The 23584-nt window shown below is 42.1% G+C and overlaps 1 protein-coding gene across 6 annotated transcripts in view; it reads right to left on the bottom strand.

Moving 5' to 3' along the window:
• The window catches only part of FOXP1 (forkhead box P1), a 576958-nt gene that overhangs the window by 319765 nt on the left and 233609 nt on the right, over positions 1 to 23584 (bottom strand). Inside the window, exon 1 of one of the 6 annotated variants that reach the window (XM_040628560.1) lies at positions 4973 to 5059. The exons of the other annotated variants lie outside the window; for them this stretch is intronic. The gene's annotated coding sequence lies outside the window, so the exon portion shown is untranslated. Of the gene's footprint in view, positions 1 to 4972; positions 5060 to 23584 lie in introns of those variants that run through there. 6 annotated transcript variants of the gene reach the window in all.

The following is a 23584-nucleotide window of genomic DNA, read 5'->3' as shown; positions in this document are numbered from 1 at the left end:
ACTGTAAGAGGAAATTGGAGGTTTTCACCATAAATGTTCACCATTTGGGTGGGGGAAAACCCTAGCTCTGGGACTTAAAATTACTATTTTGCAACCTGCCCCAAACCTTTTTGTTTTTACACAAAACAATTCAAATTGAAAATGAAATGAAAATTTTGAGACACACTGCTCATGTGTGTCCTCAGGATTGGTTTCTCTACTGGTGAGAACTCTGTCACGGGGCAAAGGGTGCTAAGAAAACAGGGAGCAATGATGTTGGGGTCCTCAGGGTAATGGCAAAATCTGCAAAGCAGCTCCGCTCCTCCCAAGTAAGAGGAGCTCCTTAGATACAAGGCACAGCAATAATCTTATACACGAGAAATCTCCACTCACCACACATGCAATCTTAAATGGAAAGGAAGTGAACTCTAGCAGATGCTATTGAATTCAAGGCAAGAACGGCCATTCTCCCTCCTTTTTACCTGAGAGATCCTCCAACGTGTGTGCTCTAAACTAATGTTCATCTATGGAGTTGTGTTTATTTTTGCATGTTTGGCCGTCAGATCTATAGTATTAGACTTTGCAATGCAGATGAGATTGCTATCATATAGGCCTGCAAAAAACTGGACCTTATTAAAATTTCATTTAAAAAAAAAAACCTGCTGAAAATGCCTACTTTGAATAAAGTTATCTTGAGCCCTGTATTCAAACCTATAGAAGAATTTCAGGGAAGAACGGGGCCTATTTCTCTATGCACCTGTCTACATCGTATAGTTTGTTAAGTGAACAGAACAAAAATATAAGCCGATTTACCCTCAGAGATTTTACAAGGATAATTTTCCCCTAGGGAAACAAAATTATATAACTGACCCTCCAACTTATAATTACTAAAGCAATACAAAATTGGCTACATTTAATTTTTACTTATACAAAAATACAAAAAACCCCACAAAAACCCAAAACTGGCCGTGGGATACAAATCATATGTTCCTCCATTGTGAAGTTCCATAAATTTTAATGCATATGCACATTTGACCACTCATTAATTTCTTTCTGTTGATTTTAGTTTTTAGTATACATTAGCCAAGTAATCTAAAAGATATTTTTCTAGCTTTGCAGAGAAAAGATTAATAGTTCAACAGCTGTTTGCCATCATGCTAAATTAAATGAAATGTGTCAATATAACAGACAAGAAAATTAGGGAGTAGTACTGGGGCCTGAGTCTGCATCATGACGAGCCTGGAAGAATCAGAAATCAACAACTAGCAAAACAAGCTGCATTTCATTTTTTTTTTTCCAAAATGTAAAACTTCCGTTTCCAAAGCGGCTCGCTATTTTTTTAAACAATCACTTTTACTTATCAAATATATCAACTAATTACCTGAATGCTTACTCACCGCACAAGCATCAAAACTAAAATTAAATGGTTATGTAAAGCTTTTAAGTTTTTTTTTTAATATAGAAAGAAAAATATTCCCCTCCAGCCCACTCGTCTTCTTCTAAAATGCTGTTACCATCTGAATTGCATTGTCTTTTTTTTTCCTCTTTCTGAAGTTTCCTATTGGTTTTAGGTTTTAAAAGTGAGCCAGGAATACGGTAAAGAGAAATGACTTATTTTCCTTTGTGTCATTCTCTGTACAGTTCAGATCCCGTGGACACCAGAATTGTTCCTGATGTGGCCCCTCACTACTGTTTGCGAGAGTGTTGTCCACCTGAATCGATGCATTGACTTTAAGACCTTGAGTAAGACACCAATCTTCAGCAGGCAACCCATTCATTAGAAAACTTAAGGTACTCCCCTCTTCCTCTACCCCTTCCTAACCCCCAGCCTTAAGAATTTCCCACTGTCTGCCGACCTCTAGGTCACCACAGTGCTTCAATGTCACACTTCGTAGGGGTGTATTTTGCCCCCAATTTCATCTATGCGATAAATAATCCATAATGCCAATGGGGATGGTGTAGTCAGAACCAAGTTGCAGGTAGGGGCGCCTGGGTGGCTCAGTCGTTAAGTGTCTGCCTTTGGCTCAGAGTCTGATCCCAGGGTCCTGGGATCGAGCCCCGTATTGGGCTCCCTTCTCTGCTGGGAGCCTGCTTCTTCCTCTCCCACTCCCCCTGCTTGTGTTCCCTCTCTCACTGGCTGTCTCTCTCTCTGTCAAATAAATAAATTAAATCTTAAAAAAAAAAAAAAAAGAACCAAGTTGCAGGTAAACATGGGGGTTTGACTTCATTTCACAAGACTGAAAATGAACAATACACACTACTTTTCCCACTAAGAGTATGTCCCCCCTTTCTTCCATGGCAGCTGAAGGAAACGATTTGCATCAGGATTCCTGCATGATGTTTCATTTTATAGGATCATACAAAAGGGACTGGGAAAGACGACCAACGTCTTTCACCTTAACCTTCAGTACACCAAACGAGGCCGGGAGGCTACCATGCACCAGTGTCACTGGGAATGCAAGGACGTCACTCACGACCAGCTCCTGGCCTGCAAGGAAGGTGGCGATTTAGTCATTTGTCTCTAGCTAGAGAATACCTTCTCTGAAAGCCCAGGAACAGAGTTCAAGGTTCTCATACCCCAAATATTGCAATCGAAGGACATGTACTTCATCTAAGAAAACAGAAGGTCTAAATGGGCCAATTTCCAAGAGACGGCTGTCTCTTTAACTAGAGACTCCTAACTCATGTGGATTTTCACGTCTTGTTTTTCAAAGATTTCTTAGGAAAACAGGAGCATATCAACACAAATTTGCCTAGCTGAAAAATGATAGTACAAGGGTCACTTCATTTTCTGCACTCGACACAAGAAAATCCACTCAGAAATCAACCGCAGAGAGTTTTTTCTCTGCTCTAATAACTTCAATATTGAGCCAGGCTTACAGAACGAAAAAGCAAAGAGGGCAGGAAGGAAGAGAGAAAAGAAATAAGAGGGAAACAAACTGGCAGCGCTAAAGAGGGGGGAAAAGGAAAAGAACGAAGGGAAACGGAAAGGAAAAGGAACAGCTGTACAGTTCAGGCCTTTGGGACACCAGCCAGGCTCGCTGCTTTACAATCACTACATTTCTGTTACTTCTGTCTACCAAAGAAATCCACCATCATTCCCTAATGTCCCCTCCTGTGGCTGCGAGGAACATTTTAACTTCCTTTCTCCTCATCCTCTGGGACTCTCACCAAAGCGTGGAACCTAACTTTGGGGTCCATTCTCCTAAGAAAAACCGAAAATACTAGAAGGTAAGCCACATGGTGCAGGCAACCCCAGGCGAGGCCTGCCCTGGGGAAACTGCGCCAGGCTGGCAGCCCCCACCCCCGCCCCCCCAGCAGCTCCACACTGGTCCATCTCTTTTGGAGAAACTCCTCTCGCTTACCTTACAGAAAAGTAAAACCCTGGTCATGGTCATGTGAAAATATTTTATAGGTATCCTTTAACAGCCTTTAAAATGTTGAAACCTAAAAACAATATTTGCTGTTTTCTCTTTGAAGCTCTAACAAAGCCTTTGTTTTAGATTTACCTTTAGTGTGCAATAAGAGTTAATAATCAAATCCATCCCAACCCCCACAAATGTTAAACAAAAAGATAAAAGAAATGCAAATAGCTATTGTCATGGAAAGTTAAAGTACCTGTCTGTATTTTTAAGTGAAAACTATTATCTCTATCAATCAAAATTTAAGAATACAATAGCGCTAATCACAGAAGGTGCTCTGACGGAGTTACTTTTCCTCATAAAAAAAAAGTATTTTTCCCCTTAAAAACCGAGCATAAAAGTCATATACTTACAATTAGATAGGGTATTTGTAATTTTATTATTAAAAACCTACAGCAGCCTCACTGTTAATAAATGCTTCAAAGTCTCTAGACTGATTTGTACCCAAGAAGACCCAACTCCCTACATATTTTAATAAGGTTGATGAAATTTTATTTAAATTCTCAGTTTCCAACCTGCGGGGGAACAGCACACTCTTCTGTTGAAAAGAGTTACTCAAGCAGAGGCAACAGTTAACTGGTAATGCAAACTCCTTCTTTTAGACCCTGGACACAATTCCTAGTCCCTGAAATATCTTTACATAGGACATATCTTCCTTGGGTGGCTCGTCCTTCTTCGTTGTGGTAATTCATTTTTGAAATTATAACAGTCTAAAAGAAAGCCGAATTCTACCATCATAGCCCAGAATGATCTAAGTCACAGTACATCAATTTCTCTGAGTCTTTTTTTTTTAATCCACTTTTTAAAAAGACTGGATTAGACCCTGAATATGGTGCTTTCTAAAGACAGTACGGGAACAAAAAATAGCAAGACCCCAGATAGTAAAACAAACAGCTCAAGATTAAAATTCCTAGAGCAAACAGTTAAGCCAGGATGCCATTATGCAGGCTGAGCCTGGATGGATGTCTCCTCCACCATGGGGCCAAGAGGCTGTCATCCCCCCCCCCACAAGATCAGATTTCCTTCCCTCCCGACCGCCTCTCTGAGCATCATGGCCAACCTCTCTAGTGTGCTATTAATATCAATGAAGAGACGATTCGATTTCCACTAAAGAAAACCCTTCCTATTCCGGCACAGACCTTCGGGGAGGACCCTGGCCCGGGTATAGACAATACAGCAGCAGAGTTTCACTGCTTTCTTACAGTTCGGTCTTACACACTGTTTGAAGGCTTTTAGCAAACAATGGCAGCATTATCTCCAGGATAGTTACAAAACAGGATTTGTTAGGACAAAGAATAATAAAGCTGTTACTCTCTCTCTCTCTTTCTCTCCCCTCTCCACACCTGCCCCCCCGGCCCCGGTTCCAAGAGGCTCTCTCTGCCAGTCCAAAATTCAGACCCGGTTCCTAAGAGGCACCTGTACTCGTCTATTTCAAGGCAGCCGGCAACTGACAACGGCCCAGGAACTAGGACCCAGGACGCTGGCAGAAGGCGCCCAGAAGAGCAGGAAAGTAGCCTCTCAACATTTGTAAAATGAAACAAAGTATCAGCCTTGGCTTCGCACACACTTACCCGCTCATGGTGAGGAAGGAAAGCTTTGGGGCTGGAGAGGCAATTTTCACACAACGGAAGAAAGTTGAGAGTTTGTAAGGGAGAAACTAGAGGCGCTGGGAAGCCTGCGGGGCTCTCAGGGCTCCCAAGCTGGCGGCAGTGTGAGGAAGGACTGAAGGTATGTGGGCTAAACACAACAAAAGCCACTGCCTTACTCTAGATTAAATATGCAGGAAGAGGCCCCTTTGCATAAACACAAACACTCAGCAAATGAATAACTGGCTCAATCAGACGCCTGCTGTGCCTTCTACCTGTCCTCTCTCTGACAGGAGACACCGCCTGTTCAGGGCACAAGGACTAAACAGGAGACAGTTAAATGTTATGTTGCTATAATAACAATTAAAATGAATTGCATTCATTAGTAATTAAGAACTCACTCCTGGAGTGGGGGGGGGGAATAATGGGGGAGAGAATATAGTGCTATTGTTTTATCTCCAGCTACTCCAAACAAAAGTTGGCATAAGACACATCACTGGAGTTTTACCTTAGCTTGCTTTCAAATCTCTAACAGTTATACAACGCGAGTTATAAACAATCACATTTTTCAGCCACAATATACCTTTTTTGTGCTTTGCCACATTATAAACCAGTCCTTGTGACCGGCACCTATGAAAGGTCTATCTTATATATGTACAAAAATTTACACAAAGTATACACACGCATCCATACACATACATGTGCACGCATATACATGTGTTTATATAGTCACGCGTGTAACACTGACACATACTTAATTTAGGAAGATAAACAAACAAACAAAAAAACCCATGCCACTTTACACTCTTTAGTTCACTAATGATTTAAGGAACATAATTTGAGTCTTCCAAAAATACATCCCAAATGCCTGCCTTTCAAATGTCATCAATCCATGGCCACTCATTTAAAAACATTACCCATATATTAGAAAGGATGCTTTTAACTGAGTCGCCTCAACCACTTATAATTTCAATTAAATAACAAAATTACAGTCAACAATTTTCTCCATTTCGGCAGAAAATATGCCATACCTCAACATAATTTGTCCTTAGAACCGAGGAATTTAAGCAAAAGGAAAAACATGCAGGCACAAGGAATTCACTACCGCCTTTCCTCAGCCCAGGGGGTCAACGCGCTCACCTCTAACCTCTTACTATATGCTCCAGCTACATGTTGGTCTTAGTAACTTAATTATTTTTTAATAACTTTTGCAGTATTAAATGATTTCGATTGAAACACAAATATGATTATGTTCATCTACTTCCTTCTAATGCCACCTAGTACAATGGGGGCAAGTCCAGCCCTGCTGTTCCATAGGATGTGTCTACATTATTACTTGGACCAAAAAGGGGAGGTCACAGATCCTTCACAGCCTCAGAGAATGTAGTGCAATTATGCTGGCCAAGGGAAATAAGGCAGCTTTCTATTTCAAAAGCAAGTTCTGTTTTATTAACACAACACTGCTCTCTGGCTAGATCATTCTACTGCAAAAGCAAATGAATATAACTGAGAAGTTTTAAAAAAATTACTAACAAGCAGAAAAACCCCATCTCAAACATATATTACAGCGTAACTTGGAGAAAAGAGAAAAAAAAAATTGAAGATTCCCAAACCCCCCTCCCAAAGAATAAAATACAGGTTCTCCCTAAGAGGGGTTCCCAAAGACACTAAAGATGCCTATTCTATTCACTATTTTGTCTTGAAATGACCTTCCAAATAAGGTGTTAGATAACCTCCTTCCACAAGCGATAGTGATCTAACCTTGATGCAAATAAACCATAGAACAAAATTTAATCAGTATATCACTGTGAAAAAGCCTCTGTCCATCCCAATGGAGCTTCTAATGACTGTTTTGGCAGTTCGGGCGGGTAGTTATGCTTCCTAGCTCATCTATATCTCATACTGGTTGAGCAAGCTAATGGAAGTGCTGTTAGTGGAATCCAATATTAATGCTCTGTATCGTGCAAACCTGGCTGCAACCGAATATATTATACAATTAGAGGTGGTATCTAATTCCATAGGTATTAGATACTGTACTCGAAATTAATATTTTAATGAGGAAAGTGAAATAAAGACGATGAAGCCAGGTAAGGGATCCATGCATTGTGGCCCAGCTAAGCTTCTGGTGGCAAGAGGACTGGATCCTGCCGCGAACAGCACAGACACAGGGATTGTGACAAAAATCCGTATGCAAGCTTTAGATGCTGAGTGACACATACTGATACACAGAGTCAAAGATGTCATCCTCACGCCAGCGCCACTGGCTGGAAGCTTGAGAGAGAACGAAGGAGGAAAAAGTGGGGGCAGGGGGAGTTGCAGCGAGACCTCCAGAAAATAAACAGGGTGTACAGTTTCAAAGGCTGCAGACACAGACATTTCATTGTTCAAGCCAATTATCAGTGGAAAATAATAACAACAGATGGATTCAGAGTCACTGACTTTTCATATGCACTTCATCTCAGCGGAACAGATGATGAAACGCGAGAGCTATCTCAAAAAGGCAAAACATCTTTCAGTAAAAGAACTCTACAGTCCAGATGGGGACCTTCTAAGGCTGCTGATTATCTTCTTATAATGTTGTAAGATAGACTTACTAAAACATTTCGAGAACTGATCAGATATGATGCATACAATGGCTTCATTATTGGAAGGAGTTGCTTCAGACTTGTGACTAAAGCGGGCAGAGATTTCAATAAGGTTAGGACTGTACGTTTCCTGTTTTCTCATCAGGGACTTCAGGTCTGGAAATCTGTGCACAACAGAGAATAAACCGGCGTCCAAAGAGCTTACGCTTGTGCTCTTCTCTCGTTTGAGCGAAGAAAAAAAGAGATAAACTGGGACTGCAAAAAGGGCATTAAATTATTCTGAACCAGTCTATCACAACGGGGGGAAAAAAAAAGCTCCAAAGCAATTCCTTATTAAAAGCATTCAGTGATAAAATATCCTCTCTTACATGCAGTTAGAACATCTTAACTATCCCTTGCCACTGGTGATCGCAAAATATAATTTGCTTTTAGTAGGAAATAAATATAAATTTCAATGGTGGTATGATAAACAGTTGTACTGAATGCCAACCCAACACCCAGGCTAAAGCCACAGACCTATCCCAAAGCATTTTCACTTCACTTAAAGTCAGACTTGCTAGAAAACACAATAGGTAAACCGCAGCCTGAGAAGCTGCCGTAAGTAATAGAAAAAGTTAAAATTTCTAATCAGATAAGACTCATCACTATTGGAAAAACAACGTATCTATTCTGCCTCCATCCATCCATTCATCGTTAATTCTACATTTATAATTCTGCAAAAATTGTTCTCTGAATTGACATGTCATTGAAATCAGTGAGCTAAAGAAAAAAGAAAAGCTGCTCCTCCCACTGTTTACTAACATACTTACCATTTAAAAAATATTTTTATGAACACACTGTTGACTTCACAAGTTTATAACGTAAGTTAAAAAAAAATTTTTTTTAAGAGCAAGGCTTTTCTTTCAAAGTGCTCTGACAAAAAAGTAAATTCATAGCAGAACATACAAGCACGAAGAAAATATCGCCAAGGGCAAAATTCTGCAACTGCTTTAAGAAGCAAACAAGAACACAAAAGATGTGTAATACAACCATCTGGCTCTCCTCGTACTGTATCAATGCCTCAACTTTATCCCCCACCCCCTGAGCCAGCCCACACCAATGCCACAAAACCAAATGGCTTCACTTATGCTTCCTGCACAGCAAATTTACACAATGCACTGAGGAGGCAAAAGTTGATTTTTACACATAAACTAGTATCTTAAAATTCTCCCCCACTTCAACTGGGTTGTTGAACCTCACTGCGATAAACATGTCCCCACAGGTACAGATACGCTTAGCCTCAAGAGAATCCCCTTGAAAACGTCGATCTCTACCCTCTTGTGTTTTCTGTTCTAATCAGACACTACATGTGGACATCTGAAAGATGAATTCTGCAATTATTCCAATTAAACATTTACTTTTTTGGTTCTTTTTGCTCTAAATTGTGGGTTGTTTCCCCTCCTTATTATTTGAAAGAACTTCACTCATTTTTTTTAGCACCAGCCTTGAAAGTCAGCATGCTGACTATAGATCTTCCTCATTTGGCTCATTCTACAAACATTAACTGAGCAACTACTGTGTTGTCAGGAGCTTGCTGGACAGTGGATAACCGAAATCATTATTTTCCCAGCGAAGGGCAGAACTGGCCTAGTACATTAAACCAGAAACGTTGGTAGGTAGGTAGGTAGGTAGGTAGATAGATAGATAGATAGATAGATAGATAGACAGATAGAAATCTATCACATGTAGGTAGCCTGAAGCATTTTATTTATTTCTGTACTTATTGGGAAGGCAGATATTTGAAAAGTTATGGCACATCTGTAGGTATTCTGCTGCTTTCAAAGGTGGGAATTAAGACTTTTAATGGAAATCTCTGGGAAAAATCAACACAGGTCATCATACATCGGTCTCACAAAGGGCAACAATCAAAAAATAGTAACTGGGAGTGAGAGGTTTTTGTAGGCCAACTCTTGGCTTTTCTGCATGGGCATGTTAGGGGCAGGTGGTCCATATCAGGCAAGCCCTCTTGGTGGGGGGCCACGTCTGGTTTACTTCTGTTTTCTTGCTGACATGGGTTTTGTACCTCCCCTGCATCCCTCTCTATGCTCCAGGATAAGAAAGCCGTGCCTAGTTTCTCAAGGAGCTGATTTTCGATTCCCTTCTGGGTGTTTCTGCCCCAGACCACAGAGGCTCCTGGTCTGGGCAGCAGTGGTAATCTCAGGACACACACAGCGGATCTCGCCACCGGGCAAGGGATTCCGCTAATTGTTTAAGCCTGCGCTAGTGTGTGGCCACCAGTCGGCAGACACAACTCGTGGCTGCCTACCAGACCTAGGTTAGTGCAGCTGGAGCCAGATGACAAGCTCTCGGAGAGTCTTCCCATGGCCACATCTGGCTCTTGGCGGCTCCAATCTGCAGCTAAACAGATTTCATTTGGTTTTTCTGGGAACGTTTAGGCAGCAGATAAAACCAGTCATGTTAATCTGGACTGTGTGCACTTCGGTGTGGGGTAAATGATCAGAATATAAACTCCATGAAGGCAAGCACTTCACCTGTCTGGCACGCTGTATGCCAGTACCGAACAGTAGCTGCCTATCGTGGTTCAATAAATGCATATGGAATGAATCACACTAATCAGCATAGAAGTCGAATAAAAACATCCCTGTATCTCATTCTAGCTCCTCTATTCCTGTTGTTATAGGCACCACGGCTTACACCTGGGTATATACAGAAAAGACCCCGCCCCCCCAGTGGCTCCGTAGTTAAACGTCGTGGGCTCCATTGTGGGCGTGTTGACCCATGGAGAAAGACACACAAGAACGAACCCACTCACACAGTCAGGTAGGAAAACCTCCCAAAAATCCTTCCCTGAAAATAACAGTCTCCCAGTAATGCCCATATCCCCGCTTTATTGGGCCTTAAACTGCAAAACTTGGCAGCTCTGTGCCCACAATGCTTGCAAGTGACTCGAAAGTAGAAACTTCACTTTTGGCCACCAGAAAAATGCCAGATAATGAGGCAACTTTTCCTGGCACCTTTTCATCCCATTTCCTTTCCCATGCCTCTCTTCCTGAATTCTCTGACATTGGCAGATCCTAGTTCCCTTTTTTCCACTCAACTCTGACCCATCTCTGGGCTTTTCCACACCTCACCGCCTCTCCAGGTCCCACTAGAAACACACTCGCCAGCGCCAACGTAATTTCAAACCAGGTGGGACCTGCCCTCCTGGCTCCTTAGCAAGAAAGGTTTCTCGTACTTTTAGGATGCTATGTGAATAATCCTGATGCTAGGGGGTCTTTGATCCTGAGGACAATAAAGCTCCACTGAATGCCCCCAGAACTTGACAGAGGACCAGGGACATTTGACAGAAGCCTGGCATGGCTGTTCACATAAGATGCTGCTTCCCCAATACAGCAAGTTAACGTTCCTAAAACAAGAATGGCTGAAATGGGCAGATGACTTTGACAAGCTCAGCATATGGTCTTCAACGAAGCAAAGCTACTCAGAAGTGCACTAGATGAAGCTGTTGCCTGAACTCGCTCCCTTTTCTGTCGTGTAAAGCAGCAGGGGTGGGGGTGGGGGTAATTCCGATCAGCTAAGTGTTTAAGGTTCTGAGAGGCGCATTGTGTCCACTACGGAGAACTGGGGTTTCCAGCTCCCCTCGGAAGGAGCTGAGTGCCTCATAAAGGGTGGGCCAGGAAGACCCACCCCTGAAAATTCCTCTCCTCCTTTGTTCCTATTTTCTCCAATTACTTTAAAAATGGGAGAACGGCTTTCCAGAACTCCACCATCACAATGAAAGTTTAAGATAATCAAGGGAGAAGCGGGACAACAGGATGCAAACACTTGATGCCTAGTCCTTCCCTGGGAACAGGCCAGAATGTAAAAACCACCAAAAGAAAACAGAAAAAAAAAATTTTTTTTGAATGAGGGAAAAACGTCAGGGGTTGGGGGGAGAGCACCAGGGCTGACCATGAATATCTTTATTTCTTAATGCTTCCTTGAGCTGCCTCAATTAATACTAAGTACTATGTGAAATCGTACCGCACAGTCTAGTTCAATCTGGGATAGTTCCGTCCTTACGAGCACAGACGCAAGCACCTGAGTTCAAAACTCAGCTCTGCTGTTTAGTGGCCTCGTGATTTCAGGCAAGTTACTGAAGTTCTCTGTCCCTCAGTGTCCTCATCCATAAAACAGGCTTAATTATAGTGCATAATGCGCTTTTGAGGAAGAAATGCATTAATGGGAAAAGTGCTTACACAAGTGACTGGCACACAGCGAGCGCCATAGAAATGATAGCCACTGTTATCACAAGCGGGGATAAGACAACGCACGTAAATCTCAAACTTCCTACGCCTCATTTCTGCCATCTCTACAAGCTGTTAATAGGATCTGGTGATCTGCCATGCTCAAAGGTAGAAAAAAGGAGAGAATGTGTATCAGATTTTAAACTTCTTAAAAACACAGTGCTAAAATAAAACCGAAGTACTGATGTTGCCCTTCCATTCTGGGTGGAGAATCAGAGAGGTAAGAGTGGAGTGTCACCTATCTCAATAGAGGGTAAGTCATTAAAGAGCAACAATCCAAGCTCAGAGTCACCTGCTTGTCCCACCAATGACCAAAAAGAATTGGGGGGGGGGGGCATGTTCAAAGAAGGCAGGAGGAGAATCCGGCCTGGAAGCGAAAGGTATTGAAACACATTTTCTTGTACTTTTCAAGCCTGTGCCTATAGATTCTGTTACTGATTTAGGATCTTAAACAGTTTGTTTATTTTTTAAATGCCTTTCAGCTCACCTTTAATAACATGTTTCTTTGACTTGGCTGAACTATGCCTCAGAAGAATTACAAGCGGGAATATGGCTGGGTGAAAGGTTCAGTGAACTAATCCACACCTGGTCCATGTAAAAAAAAAAAAAAAAGGCTCATATTTTCCATATAGAAACAAGTCTCTTTATATGAACCAGGCTTTTATTTAATTGGTAAGGCACTTTCCACACCATACAATCTTTCATGAGCTTCTTCAGTGGGGTGGGGGAAAGGCTACAGAAACACCACCCAGTCATACTACACAGATTTATCAGTGACAATGAGGGGGTGGAGGAGAGAACCTCACCATTCCAAGCAGAACAGGAAGTAGATTTATTTTATCAGAAATGCCTTAACCAAGTTTTACCAATGACAAAAGACAAGAGGGTCACCCCGAAATGGACATTCAGTGAGACATCTGTATGTCTTTGTGACCAAAAATCAGTTTTCTCTTGCACTGTGTGACCCAGACTTCGAAGTGGAAAGATGGAGGCTTCAATGAGGAAAAATCTCAGGTGAGAGAGAAGAATGAACACATTTCAGAGCTGAAAGGCACCTAATGAGGGGGTCTGGTCAAGTGCCATCCTCCTGGGGAGCAGACTCAGTGTGTGACTGAGGCCACACAGGTGGTATAGACGGAGCAAGAATGGGAGCCTCCGACTCCCCACAAACATGGAAAAGCAGCGGCGAAAGAATGTGGCCTCTGGAAACATCCATCATGTATGTCAAAAGGACATTTTGGAGCAGGGTCCTGGGACCAGCAAAGAGACACGGAAGAGAGTGGAAGGAGTCACCAATGTCCCATAAATTGTGCCAGCGCATTGTATCTGAAGCCCGTATCCAAACAAGCTAGATTTCTTCTATGAAGTCATCCACTTCAGGCCTCCAACATCTTGTTTTTTCCTTGCTTTTATCCCTAAGAAAATTTCTTTCCATCAACTCCGGTTTGAAATAAGTGAAAAAGAAGATTATTTCTACACCCCAGTTAAGACGGAGCGAAGTGAAGTGGAAAGGACAGGTCACTAGAAGGCAAGAGAGTGTGCTTCTACCCCTGGATCCACTAGCAGCACACCAGGAATTTGGAAAGCCCCTCGGCTTCTCCAGACCTCAGTCTCCTTGCTGGGAAAGGAGCAGCACTCAGGGATGGTGCTCACCCGCGATACCGTCGTCGCCTCCACGTGCTGTCAAAATACCGAAATACCGGTGTATGGGCTGGAAAAGAGCCTTTACCCCCAAGCCCTTGGCCATGACCACGCTTCCCAGGCTCTTCCAGGGACAGCAGGGATTCCATAGTGCCCTGTTCCAATGCTACGCCTACTGTCCCTCCCAAAAGGCCAGTACCCCCGCTCTATCTGATGACTACTTGGACCATTCCGCCAGATGTTCTGAGACCTTTTCCAAGGCTATGATGCAAGGACTACCAGGGCCAGCCTATGCCTGGAGGAAGCCAAACCTGGGGTCCAACACCAGACGGAAGGGCTGGGACAAGCTGAACAGCGGACCCAGGAGAGACGCACCTTTTCTACCACGTGACTTCCCTCACTTGGGGCACCTGGATGTAGGCCTGGAGTCATGAGGCAAATCAGTGGGATCTTAGGCAAATTCTTGGGCTAAATTGGTTTTCAAAAGCTGGAAAGAAATATATCACTGTGAAACAACACTCCGGGTGAAATCCTGAGCTTGAGGGAAATTACCAACACATGTAATCAAATTATATTTACCATGGAAATTTCTAATAGCTCATACTTTCTACTCTGCTTTTACAACTCTTTAGGAAAAGGAATATTTCTCTATCCAACATTCCAAATTTCCACAGCAGAGTTGAGGCAGTATGCATGCTGAAATATATAGGAAAGGAAAAAAATTTCCCATTATTGTTTCCTTCAACCCTCTGTACCTTCCATGCCACCATTACTCAAAAGTCACTCAAACATTTTGCTGGCTGACATGATGCCATGCAGTCACTTGATCAGGTGTGGGGTACCACATGGTATGAATAAATACTTATCCACTACCGCATATTAAATGGGAATTCGCAAAGGCGAGCTCTGGAGACAAAGACGTTTCTATATAGAAATATTAACTAAGAATTTAAGTAAATGGCCCCACTGGAAAAAAAAAAGTTCTGAAGTAGCAATATAAACTATATTTAATAGCAACAAAAAATATTTTCCTTTTGGGAAAGCAATTTGGGCTTCTAAAAGTTACTGCCTTTCACGTGACTTTGGTACAGTATGGCTGAATTCTTTCATTTCCTAAAACACAGATGCTAGGCCCCAAAATTCTACTTCGCGAGAGTTAATTTTTTTAATTCATCTTCTCCCCAGATACAATACCCAAATAAGAAACTGTTTTGGTACCTTCCTCCCCGCCCCATTGTTATTTTCTTAAGCGCATGAGTATCACACGTCCCAAAGAACATATGTTCCCAAGGAAAGAAAAAAAAAAAACAGGCTCTAGAACTAATACACAATGAAAAATAAATTTAAAGCAGCCTTCTGGTCTGACATAAGAATATAAAAATGATATGAGCAAGAACAGCTTAGTTTACATACTTTTCAGTCACAGCTGCTGCTCTGAAACCACAATACCTTTAAAATGACATTTTAAGGAAACAGATACGCATGGCTTTAGCCATAGCTAGACGCAGCTAACACCGAATTAAAGGGGCTTCTCTTTGTATGCACATACCTAACGTAACCTACACATGGCCACGCTTACGGAGAGAAGAGTGACTTGTTTTTAAATAATACAGTGATAAACACGGTGAGTTACAAATAGTTCTCCCCAGCAAGATTTTTTTTTTCCTTTTCCCTTTAAAATCACCAGACTCAGATGATCAGAACAGAGTTTTGAGGAGAGAAAGAACAAATCCCCTCCTCTTGGTTAATATTTAATTGGGTGCTAAAGATTTCTTGGAGAGACCTCTGCACCCCCAGTGACAGGAGCAGAAGAGGCTCCTCCTATCTCGGCAACAGATGCAGACACTTCCCTGAATAAACGAAAATAACATACAATTAAATCAGACTCTTCAATTAATAAATTACTTCGGTGGACCTTGCAGGCCAAGTCCTATTTAATTACATAATTTAAAAAATATTTGCACATTGCAATCACCGAAATTGGCTTTGAGGTTTCATAATACACACTTAACACATGAGTTAGAGAACAAATTTATTTAATAAATGCAGGCCTAAGTGCTAGAAGGCCATACCACTCTAACTGCAAAATCACTTAGCACATCCTCAGAAAAAGCAAATAAACTTTTCCACTATTTAGACGTAGGCTGCTGTTGAATGTCAGGAGAGGCTGGCTGATTTTCTGCATTTTCTCTGTCATGTGTTGCCTGTAAATCTGACCATTTTGAGAGGTCATTAGAATAGAGCTAATGGGCAAAATGGTTCCAGTTAAAGATAAATTAAAGATAAACTAAGGTGGAAGATGTCAAGAACCCAGTAGTAAAAACCTCTTTAGAGGAAAACAAAGAGAAGTCGTATTACCTCCCCATTTTTCACTTCTTACAATTCCAAAATCCACCATAAATTAACATGGTTACTGAATGTAGAGATGTGTTCCATTAGGAACGCACACACAAATTTAGGGGTGAGGAGGACATTCATAAAAAGGATAGAATTACATGGTATCCACAAAGGCGGCAGAAACCTTTCAACGTGACTGTATTTCTTACGGTTGGATCGGGGGCCGTGATATTGCCATTAAGTGAATTTTCTAGAAAACCATTTGACCGCTTTGGCACAACTTGTTCCGCCCTCACGTTTTGATGGAAACCTTTGTCAAACACATACACTTCCAATAATCATCACATGCTTTGTACCCACGACGGCCCCAGAGATTTTCCAGCTGCGTGGGGCTAACTCCTGACACCCAAAGTCTCCCGACCACCATGACAAACTTGTAATTTGGGCATGGGGGTCTTCTCCTTAATTTCTGTCACGTACTATCCAGCCTGCTGTGTTTCCACGGGCCCGCTCTGCTTACCTCCAAAAAGCTAACTCACTGCTAACTAACTGCTAGTGAGAGAGTTATCTAAAGTTGTGCAATTTAAAATTTCTGAGTAAGGTTCTAGTGAGGCCTTGAAATCTCTGTTATGAAACACAATAAGCAACTTCTTCTCTTAGTCCCAGGTCTCCTTCTCTCTCTTCCTTTCCACAAACTTCTGGAAAGAGCCATCCACCCTCTTGGTCTCCATTTATTCACCTCCCACGTCTCTTTCCGTCCTCGCTGACGCACGGAAACCTGTCACTAAGGTCATTCAGTGTTGAGTCTCTTCTGATTTAGTCTGTTGGCTCCATTTGGCAGGGCTGACCGTCTCCTCTTCTCCAATACTTCCCACATGAAGAGTCTCCCATGTGACTCTGGCTCTCCATTATCCACCAACTTCTGCAGCATCCTCCTTTCCTCCGTCTACTTCTGCCATGGTCCTTCCCTCAGTAAATATCGCCACCCTCCATCCAGTAAATGAGGCCAAAGACTCTGGAGGCAGCTCTGAGGCCTCCATCACCACGTCTAACAGCCACATCCCTCCCATTCTCTTTTCTTCATCCCAACAGAGACCCACGAGCCTGCACAAGAGAGCCTCCCATGGACCCCTGCTAATTGCCATCTCAAAGCTCCTTCCCGCCTTTGCACTTGCTCTCCTCAAACCCACCTATAGGGAAGACTAAGTCATCTTGAAAAATGCAAGTGGCAAAGTTTTTTCAATTCCTGGACAGCTTTTCTCAACACCTCTTCGTATTTTTGCTACTGGGAGGCATCCCCAAGTTGACATGGATGCTTCATGTCGCCTACTCCCCAGGTGCATATCCCACCCCCACTCACAAAGTCCTTAGCTTCCTAAGGCCCAGAAAGCCAAGCTAAAATGTCCGAAGGTACTCTGAGGGTCCTTCTTCATGTGGGCTGCTGTCTGCCCTTCCGGCCACACCTCCTGCTGCGTCCCGGCTTCCGTTCAACCACCAACAGACACTAGTGCACGTCCTGTACTCTCTCATCTCCAAGCCTACCACCTCCCTCTGCCCCTTCTGTCCTAGGCAATTCTCACCTGTCCCACATAACTCAGGCATAAACGCCACTTTCTCTAAGAAGAAACGAATCTCTTGTAATTTGTTCCATGTGCATATAATGCTTGCCCTAATACAGCAATGATTCCATTTTATTACACGGCTCTGTCTAACCACTGGTTTCTCCTGGTGACCTGTACGCCCATTCTATTAAAGCCACTTAATAGATCTCTTTTCTTCCTCCTCCTTTCCTCATTTATTTATTTATTTTTGGATGAGATGTAAATGATATACCATATTATATTAGATTCAGATGTACAACTAATATATCTTCCTGAATGGATAAAGTTGTCGAATTCTAGTAAATAAAATTAATGATAACGGTTCTTTGGTTCCTTCATGAAATCAACTCTCCTCAGTCTTCATTCCTGCCCCCAGTAAAACCATTCAGCAAGGTTAGGTCAAGCACATTGCATCTGTACAGTATTTGTTCACAACTGTAAAGATATAAGAAAGGTTATCATAGCTGATATTTATGGGAATGGGTGGGATATAATTTGAACAACAAAAAAAAAATCTTACGTTCCCTCAAAGTAAAATCACCTTATTGTTGATAATACAGTGAAAAGGAAATAGAATGAGCAAGGAAGCTATAAGGATTTAATCAAATAGACTTCTTAGAAGTAAGAATTGAGATTCACTACCCACCAAAAATGCAATTACCCTCCCCCCACTAACAGCGCTTTAATTTAGACTCCGCACAAAAAAAGCTTTCAGGTTATAAGACAATTTTACATTAAGGTCTTAGATGAACCTTAATGCCATTCCCTTTCCTAGACCTGTGGTCTGCTAAACTTCAGCTTTAATAATATGATCATGCATCCCAACTCCAGAAACTCTAACTTTGCAGTCTTCAAAACCACACACAAGAAAGGACTGTCATTGGTCAAACTCATGACCGTCCAATCTTTGGCAGATTTGGTAATGGCATAAAAACAAGAAACGTGGTAGCAGCCAACAACGGCCCCAGATTCAAGAAATGGCAACACATAAGTGACCGAAGGATAAAAGCCAACCTGTGAAATGTGAAAAGACCAGATGGGCTCTAAACAACAAATAAGGCCACAGAACATTCTCTCTGGGGTTCATATTTTCAGAGACCCAGAACTAAAAATATCAGAAGAAATGTGCTGTTTATAATGCAATTAAAAATAACTAGAAGACACATTCAGATTTATTTTTCATAATCATGACTAGGCAGAGTCATTTAACTACTCTGATCCTCCATTTCTTCATCTGTGAAACTGGGTAATGAGACTTGCATGACAGTCAAACGTGATTTTATGTGTTACACTCACTGGAGAACCTTCAGTTGTCTATTACGTGGATAATAGTATGTGAGTCAGAGAAGGTCATAAGTTTTGCTACAACTCCTACCATCATGCATTTGGTCATGGAGCAAACAGGAGTGAATACTACTGTGGGTCACATGGAATGAAACAAAGAATAAGACTTAGCCCCTGCCCTCAAGGAGCTCACAGTCAAGATCTGTGCTGTCCCCAACAGCAGTCATTAGTCACAGGTGGATATTCTAATCACAATTTAGTGAAAACTAAAAACACACTTCCTCAGCTGCACTAGTCACATTTCCACTGCTCAAGAGCCACATGTGGCTAACTTGTTCCATACAGGCTACCATTTTCGAAAGCGTAGAAAGTCTTCATCATTGCACAAAGTCTTACTGAACAGCTCTGGTCTAGAGGGGCAAGAGAGTGGAGTACATGGTAAATTTTAACATATTGTGATAAATGATAATTTGGTAGCAGAAAAGATTTGATAATGGAACTGATCTTGAAGGATAGGGAGTTTTATTTTTCTAGAGCAAAGAGGGAGAGCTAGATGGAGCAAATCACATGTGCAAAGGCATAGAATCATCAAGAAACATCCTGAGTTCCAGAGTGAGTGTAAACTATTCTTGGTGACTGGCATATGAATGCATAGGGAAGCCGTGGCCAGAGATGAGGCTGGAGGAATAGTTAGGATCCAACTACGAAGGCCAAAGTAGGAGTCAGGACTTAATTCACAAAACAGAGATACTGAAGCAGTAGAGCGACCCATGGGATGTGTTTTATGGAAAAACAACCATGCAGTGGTTGTCAGCTCTGGAGATGCACATGAGAACTCCTCTGGAAACCTTTTGAAAATGCTGATGCCAGAGCCTTTACCCTAACTAAATTAAATCCATTTCTGGGCATCAGGCCCAGACCTAAGTCTTAAAATCCCAAAGTGACTAGAGTGCAGCCAGGGTTGAAAACCAGTGGAGATGACAAAGGACTAGGAGTGTGATTAAGCTAGAATGAAGAAGTATAAGAGTCTACTGCAATAATCCTAACAAAAGGTTATAGTTCACCTAATACAGGAACAGGGAGGATGAGAAGAAAATGCTGATTTGGGTAGACATTTCTAAGACAGAATAGGGCCTGGAAATGAAGAATATGAGCAATCAGAGAAGAAAACACAGAACACAACATGACAACTTCCATCACATGGCAATAATGACCAAGATCAAGCATAGAGAAGACTGAGCAGGTTAGGGAAGGCAGGAATGACAATTAGCTCAATTTTGCAGGCACTGCTTGCCACATTCCTCAGAGCATCTGGTAGAAAGGTCCAGGGGGCCAGAGGAAATATTTGCCTGGATTCTGCTAGAGAAGTAGGCCAGAGCCTGGGGTACAGAGGATTTGTGAAGAGTGCCTGCAGAATCTGTACAGAGTAAAACACTTTCCTTTAAACTTCAACCTGTCAAAACAACAGAAAAGATACAAATGCACTTTCAAAGTTCTCTAGCCCCATCCACTCGCCAGCACACACCAATGCCCACGTCTGCCTGGCATCACCTACAGGCCACAGGTACCTTGTCCCAGCATTACCATTTATTAACTGTATGGCCTTGAACAAATCTGGACTGTCTGGGTCTGGCCTTTAATTTCTAAAGAATCAAAGGAGTGTGCTGACCTAGACCTAGATGCTACCAAGAGGTCCCTCCAGTTTGAAGAGTCTATGACATAATCCATTCCGAAGAGCAGAAATTATACATCTAATCTATACTAATTTCTATCATATTTATGTACTCATTTACATTAAATTACATTTACTTATATTCCAGTAATATTATATACTCCTGAGATTATATACATACATTTCATAAGTTACAATTTCAAAAAAGTTATATGTATATATATATCTATATTTATATATATTTCTCTTTCATCTTAAAGTTAGCCATCAAAAAGACACACTCAACATATTGTTTAATCCTGAATACCAATTTTGTTTTGTTTCTCTTTTCAATTTTAAAAAGGTTGCAAACTCCAATGCCAACCGGAGCAGAGGATCACACTGATAAGTAAAACAGGCTGGAGGAAAAGACAAATTTTAGGCCATCCCCCAGCTAAAGCAAGCAGCCCCCTTCAGCTCTGGGCCCCAGTGGCCATCTGAGAATGTGCACCCAGTGTTGTTGCCCTTTTTCACAAGACCCAGAGATCCAGGGTTGTTTTAGGTGCAATCCCTTGATATTTAAATGCCGGCAGCCGACACAAGTTAGTCTAAAACATGTAGACCAAACACAACGAGCCTGAAGTTGCCAGACTACGCCCTCCCACAAAGCATGCCATTCTGCTGCGGCTTTTAACCCTGAAAAACCTAGAACACGCACAACACAAGAAGCTCTCTTAAGTGTCTGGGAAAGTCCTGACGACTGGTGTTACCCTAAGCAAGTCCGACCAGCAACACCAGTAAAGACCTGAAGCTCCCTTCACACGGAGTGCCTATAAAAAAAGAAAACTACCACAAAATCCATTAATTCTTATAAAACATCTGTGTGCAGTTTGAATGGAGAGGAGAATATCTGATAAATGAGTTCTCTGTGTACTAGATATCAGGTGGATTTAACACTTAGAGATACAAATGTGATGATTTATATTCTACTGATAGCAGTCATAGCTTCCTCAGTGTATTCTAAATAGAAAAATACTTTATTTAGCAGCAATATCACTCTATTTCTTGTGTTCAAACAGGGGGGGGTCCCTTCTCTTATCATTATACCTTGATGTTGGTTTTTTTTTAATGAAGCGATTCGGTGTACATTAGCAGGAAGAGGCCAATTGTAGAAAGAATATGCCATTACTCTCTTCTTCAAAGCCCAATGAAATGTGATCTTCTGCTGCTAGGTCACCTTAAAACCAGTGCTTCAGTGCAGAGGGGGGGCACTGCTAATAGGAGGGGTTTGTATTCACGTGGATTGTGCCATACCTTGGACTCAACGGTGGGAAATCCAGGGGCAAAGCATTACAAGAGGCGAAGATGAAAAACCACCACCCGATAATAAGTATAATAAAGCTCCCAATGACGCTTAAAAAAAACACCTGGTAGCAACTGGGTTTTGAGTTCCTTCTTTGATGACCGTGATGGCAGAGCTGATGGCGTTCTGGCTCCCAACACAAAACCTGTAACGGTTCCTCAAGAGGGGAGAATGTGTTTTTAAACGAAGTAAAATTCAACAAAAGCATCGTCACAAACGTATCTGCCTTGAGAAAAGCATTCCTGTCATGCTCACTAGTTGTATGTCTTAGGTGGGTAAATATTAGGGTAAGTTTTAAGCAAATGCCTCAACTCCACTAGCAGCTGGGAAGAAGGAAGAAAAAGAATGTAGGGGTTGGGAAAGATGGCGCGTGCTAAGCTGTCTGCTACAACAGGGTCTGATGAACTCTCAGTCTGCAGGGACTTACGGGAAGGGGTAGAAAGACATGGTAAACCAAACCAAGTAGAGCAGCGCTAGGAAGTGAAGCAATCATGAGAAAGCAACACTTACTGTGGACCAGGTACAGCATGAGGCTGTTCTTAATCCCATTTAACAGATGAGGAAACTAAGGCTCAAGTTACACCACTAACAAACAGCACAGTGTGGATCTGAATTCTGCTGTCCATTGTAGAGTTCAGTACCTCAACCACCATGCTATGCTGTCTCCCCAAATTGGAAACCACAGGGCAAGATGGAACAAAAGCAGGTAAAGACCAAACAAGAGGTGAGAAGAGAAAAGATGCCTTCAGAAATGGTTGTGAAGGCCTATCGTTGATGGATCGATGGGGAGGGACAGATGAAAGGGAGGAGGTGACAGCCTTGCTATCACTCCAAAGACAGAAGCGAGGCAGACTCACTGTACTGACAAAGGTTTCCCAGCCACAACATAAAGGTCACCCACTTTCTTCTCAGTTGGCCAGCTGCAACAGAATTGAACTGTGATTAAATATATACTCACCAACCATGAAATCTGACCAACAATCAATTTCTAGATGAAGTTATAAACAGAGCAAATGACCTGATATAAAGGGTAGTTCAATTCTGTAAGTATGTATACATGCTGTGTGTGTTTACTGATCATAAAGTGTGTCTGAATCTTAAAATACCTCTAATCTCTCACTCTTTTGCTAATTAGCTCATTCCAAATGAGGTGCACATACATGTTTATTTGAGTGAGACACATATTTTTCTGAATCAGAGATCCCTGCCCCCAGGACATTCCCTCAACCTTCTGTACACGAGAGAAGGCCACACAAGTACCTCAAATACAGTTATCTAAAACTACACCAGAAAGTCTGTTCATGAGCATTACACACACCTGAAATCATTTTCACTGGTGCAATAGTTGTGTTCAAGATGTAGGATTAGCTGAAAAGATCATGAGTGGCAACACCTAGGAGCCTCATACTTTCAAAACTGCCCTGGAGGCCCAGCTCTCATTTGATACTACAAGAAAACACTGTTCCCTTTCAATTAGAAACATCAATTCTGCCATCAAAATATCATCACTTGCTCCTCATAGTACACTTTTTACATGATGCCTGCTGGAGTACCTGAGGGTGACAAAGAGGGACTCCAGGGAGCAAGCTGTATGACTTTTCTAGCCTTACTTCCTGACACATCTCTGCCCATTTGGCAGAATTATAGCTGAGACTTGCCTTCAATGCAACTTGCCAAAATGACATTGAGGTTGCGAGAGGAGGAAATGCATAACCCCGTCTATTCCTAATTATGGCACCTACCATAGTGACCAAAAGACTCTGACAGATTTGGAATGGTTACACTGATCAGCTCAGATCTCAGTACTGAGGCTGGCTGGGCTTCCTGGACCTGAGCAACCAGCCTGGGG

The sequence above is a fragment of the Ursus maritimus genome, unplaced genomic scaffold (genome assembly GCF_017311325.1).
Source record: "Ursus maritimus isolate PB19 unplaced genomic scaffold, ASM1731132v1 scaffold_14, whole genome shotgun sequence".
NCBI classification, from domain to species: Eukaryota; Metazoa; Chordata; class Mammalia; order Carnivora; family Ursidae; genus Ursus; species Ursus maritimus.
This window is presented reverse-complemented; position numbering and strand designations above follow the sequence as displayed.